This window comes from Ursus arctos, unplaced genomic scaffold (genome assembly GCF_023065955.2).
Source record: "Ursus arctos isolate Adak ecotype North America unplaced genomic scaffold, UrsArc2.0 scaffold_6, whole genome shotgun sequence".
NCBI classification, from domain to species: Eukaryota; Metazoa; Chordata; class Mammalia; order Carnivora; family Ursidae; genus Ursus; species Ursus arctos.
In genome coordinates this window covers 76062125-76067009 of record NW_026623078.1, presented here as the reverse complement: position 1 = coordinate 76067009, position 4885 = coordinate 76062125, and the positions used below count along the sequence as shown (strand labels likewise).

The 4885-nt window shown below is 44.2% G+C and overlaps 1 protein-coding gene across 5 annotated transcripts in view; it reads left to right on the top strand.

The window, feature by feature from the left end:
- ASAP1 (ArfGAP with SH3 domain, ankyrin repeat and PH domain 1) overlaps positions 1 to 4885 on the top strand; it is a 340245-nt gene that overhangs the window by 162378 nt on the left and 172982 nt on the right. The window lies entirely within an intron of this gene.

Here is a 4885-nt window from a genome sequence, read left to right as displayed (position 1 = left end):
GAATTGAATGTCAGAATCAGGCAGCATCCAGAGTATAAGGGACTTAAGAAATATACTAGTCAGACTGCAGATCATAATACATCAGTGGGTCTTGAAATGAATTTCTTTACTGAAAAATAGTTTGATCTTACAAGAGGGGAAAGCCTGGGTCCAAATAGAAGAGTGACTTCATTTAGACCTTTTGTCTTAGATGTCTAATAACTACTTATGCTTTGAGGTAATGCCTCACCATTCCAAGTCTTGGGTACTAGGAGCCCACATTTGCCCTCCGTATCTAATGCAGAAAACACATGATGCAACAATTTGAAATAACCCTACCCTGACATGGATGCAGAGGCCTGCTCCTCTCACCAGCAGCCCTACTCACCCAAGACAGGGACTCAGCTGGTAGTGACCCTGAGGCTGCCACCCACCATCTGGGTAGAGGCCTGTCTGTAGTTAGGAAGCAGATACCTCCGGTGCCCAAAGAGAGAGCCAGCTCCACGCAGTCACCAGAACCGCTCAAGGCTGAGATGATCACCACGTTTGGTGAAACTCGGAGGGAACTTCGGTGGATGGCGTGCATGACGTGAGCTGCAGGTTTACGTTCAGCTGGCTTGTTTACCAGCCTTGTTTCTCTCCCACCGTTGCCCCTCCCAGCATATGTAAACAGCCATTTGAACCATCGCTACCTGTATTCCCAGGACATACTGTTAGCAATTTTTTGTCCACTTCCTTGCAGCTAAAGGTACAGTCAAGGTCACACAGTGGCCATTTTATTTGGGAACTGTATCACAGAAATGCGCACTGGCATTCTGTCTCTGGCTGTGTGGGTAATTCTGAAAACTTTGGATTTTACTTTCAAATTCATCCACAGCTACACCAAGCTCTGCCTTTTTCCTGAGTCTGAAGAATGCATCCCAGACAAAAGGCCAATTTCAGTTGACCTTAATTCTCCCTCTGCGGCATTCCTTTAGTTCTGTGTGTTTGAAATTCAAGGCCTGTGCTGGTTTCAAGTACACTTTTTTAAAAGTCTAAAACAGAAATGTATTATTGGACTGATAATGCCTCACGGAGGCCAATAATGGTTTTATGTACAAGCCACAGTACTTTTTTTGTTAGCAGTTTAAGTGCCTCTGACCGTTCCTTCTCCTCCTCCCCCCTTCTCCTCCCTCAGGTTTCTTGAATCATGCTAAGTAACTCGATATTGCTCTTGTCCTGCATAATGTCAGCTAACATTGGCAAAATTTTGGGGGGAGTGCTTTGGGGGAAGGCATTGAGTTTAACAAACAGTAGTAGAATTTTGTGGACACTGCAAATGATTCTTGAACTGCAGAATTATCAAGAAGCCTGAATGCTTCCCTCCTCCTCTCAAATTTAGTATACCGTGCAACAATAATGCATTTTTAAACATTTGGAGAGTAAAGATCACCCATGATCCCACTACCCTAACCAAACTATGTTTAGTTATTACTTTTCAGTCTTTGTTGCCCACATACATTTTTTTAAGCAGTTGCCACTTTACATTTTTCTTTTGTACTTTACCAGATAGCACAAATATTGCTCTATAGCTTTTGTGTTCGTTATTTCACGGGCCATATAATAACATCATCACGTAAGTGTTTCTTAATTTATTAAAGCCATTTCAATGTTATCAGTCTCCAGAGATTGCCTGCATTTTGGCTGACACCATGAGTGCAATAATCCACCTCTTTTGAGTCATTAGCCAGTTGTCCCCTATTGAGTGATTTCCCTAGGATGCTTTCCCAGAAGTGAGATTCTTGGGCACAGGGGATGGAGCGCCATCTTTTGGGAACTTGAGCTGCCACATTGCTGTGTCAATGTGTTGTGTAGCCCCACCAGCCACAAGGAAGGGCCATGTCTTTTGAAGAGACTACTCTCACAGCTGTACCTGCTGGCTCCCAGCTAGTGGCTTACTGGGTCTCTCTAGAGAGAGGGCCTCCTCACCTTAAGAGATTCTGTAGGAAGTGGTTCTCCCCAAGGAGAAAATTCGTCTGAGTTCCCTGCTCTTGTAAGGGAAGTGTATTCTACCCAAAGGGCATAAGAGGTCTGGCCCCGCCCCCACCTCCCACAGACCTCATTGTTTCTGTAAGGATGGGGTAAAGGAGTTCCTTCAATATGCAATTCATTTATTAATGTCAAATTAGATTTTTATTGAGGGAAAGCGGCTTCTGCCTAGATATCAGAATGGTTTAAGGGCCCGCTGTGGAGTTAGACTGTCTAGGTTTGACTTTCAGCTCCCCATGACCTGTAGGGTGGCTGTGGGCAAGGCACTTAGTCTTTCTCATCTGTAACATAGACGTTCTGATCTAATGATCCCCATCACATTAGGTTAGTGGGAGGATTTGATCTGACCCTCCGTCTAAAGTGCTTTGCCCAGGGTCTTGCATAGACTACTCAGTAAGTGTTCACGGTCAGTATTATATCATGGCACGCCCTTTCTTTCCCTGCTCTCCAGAGCCTGTGAATTACTTGACTACTGTAGCTCTTATGAACTCTTTTTCCTTAAATTCCAGTAGCCCCAGGAGCTAGTTAACGGTGGGGGTTAACGGTGGGGGTTAACGGTGGGCTTTGGTTTAGCAGTGGACTCTCTGCTCTCTACAGGTTTTATACAGGCTTCCCCAGACCAGAGTGTATGGAAGGGAATGGCTGTACTTCTTTTGTGTTGGGGCAGTGGCTGCCAGACTCTTTCTGGAGCCTATTGGAGGTTCTTAAGATTGGTTGATAAGACATATATGCTGGAAAGTCAGAGAACTGCAGTGGTTTCACATTTTCTGTTCCATTGCTTACCCCTCCACTCCTTCCCTCTCGTCTCTCCTGCAGGATTGGCATTGGACTCTCCCCTCCTATCATCACTGTCTGGATTATCCTACTTACTCTGCCGCATTCTTGGAATAATTTCATCAGGTGTATCTTCCACTTCACTAATTCTCTTATCAGCTATGGATAATGTTTAACCATTCCTTTGATACTTTTTTTTTATTTTTTGGAAGATCTATTTAGTATTTTTCACAGGTGCCTATTATTCATAATATCTTGTTCTTGTCTCATTTTTATTCTTATTTTAGATCTTTACTTTTTACAAATTGTGTAATCTAGTCAATAATTATATGCATTAATTCTCAGGAAAAAAAATTTTTTTCTGTTTTTCACATCTTGTTGATTCTCACTCATGGTGGATTGTTTTCTTTTAGGTTTTCGTATTTGGGAAAGATGGTGTCACTATCAGGAAGGCTTTCTCGGTGGGCAATTACTATGGCCTGACTGGAGTCCTTAACGCTCGAGAGTGGTTTTACATTTGATTCTCCCCAGGGTGCTCCCAGCTCCAGACCATTTTTGTTTTATTTAATTTTAAAACAGATTTTAAGACCTCAGACTTACTGAGTAGCAGGCACAGGTCACAGAGCTCCCTACTGTCACCATCTGAGATTAAGTTTTCGTCATGAAACCCACCACCCCTGAATCACTTTTCAGCTTGAGATCCCCCATAACACACAGGTGGAATCACTCGCCAGTGCCTACGTAACCTCAGGTGAGCTTTCCCTCCCACCACGGCCTAGACACGGACAGACCAGCCTCCTTTCAACTCCCTGTGCCAGAGGGTACACTTTTCTTTTCCCCAGTTCATCCTTTCATTGAAATTAGAGCTCCTCAAGGGGCCCGGCTTTGAGAGGGAATACACCTCCCTACCTGTGAGTTATCTTTTCCTGTCTCTACATAGGTGTTGAAATCTAAGCCCCACCTAGGTTACCAGGAAATGGCGATGCCTCGAAGGCCCGTGGCAAAGTCGGCTCACGCTCTTACTGCTCCCATCTTTCCTCAGCTTCGTTTCCTCGGTTCTTACAGGCTGACTGTGGATGTTGATCATGCTCGATCCAGAAGCTGTACTGTGAGAAGCCCTCCTTTCCTTTTTTATTTTGTACTGGGGAAAGTAGAGGGAACTCCCTTCCAAATCCTGATTGCTTATTTGATTGTTCACATCTAGAAACATTTGTGAACATCTCCTGTTGTTCTTCCTGTGCTAGGTACTCTGGGGAACCGTGGAGGAAACAAGACTTGACTCCTGTCACAATTCTTATTTAAAGCCACCAGTGGCTTTTTTTTGCCTTGAGAAAAGGGCCAGATCCTTGGCTGGGTTCATGATGTTCTTTGAAAGATCCCTCCCCCCTTTTTTTAACCCTTCCCCTTTCACGCCAGGAATTCTAATCCATGTAGCTTCTCCTTGCCTGTGCTTTCCCCTTTCTTTTCTTTCTTTTTTTTTTTTTTTTTTTAAGATTTTATTTATTTATTCGACAGAGACAGCCAGCGAGAGAGGGAACACAAGCAGGGGGAGTGGGAGAGGAAGAAGCAGGCTCATAGCGGAAGAGCCTGATGTGGGACTCGATCCCGTAACACCGGGATCACTCCCTGAGCAGAAGGCAGACGATTAACCGCTGTGCCACCCAGGCGCCCCTTTCCCCTTTCTTAAAAAGAGATGCTTGGAGAACATTTACTCTCCAAAGCCAGGTGAGAACCACCTCCTCTAAGACAGTTTCCCTGACCTCCCAAGCAGGGCTTCTAGAGCTCTTTGTGTATAGTGATTATCTTAGGCCAACATACAGTTCATGTGCGCTGGAGGGTACTGTCACCACCCGGAGTGTCTCTGAAGGGAAAGGATTTACGTTGTATCATGTAGGTATTCACAGGGGGGGACAAGCACGTTGCTTAACATATACTAAGCAACTAATACATTCCTGAATGAAACAGTATTCGTGTGCATGAATACTAAATAACAATTCAAGAATTACGATTATTATAGTAGAAAAAAAAAGTAGTTTAGATAACCTATTGTTTTCCAGTATTGAGAAGGGAAGAACTACCAAGGCTGGTGGACCAGGGGTGGTAC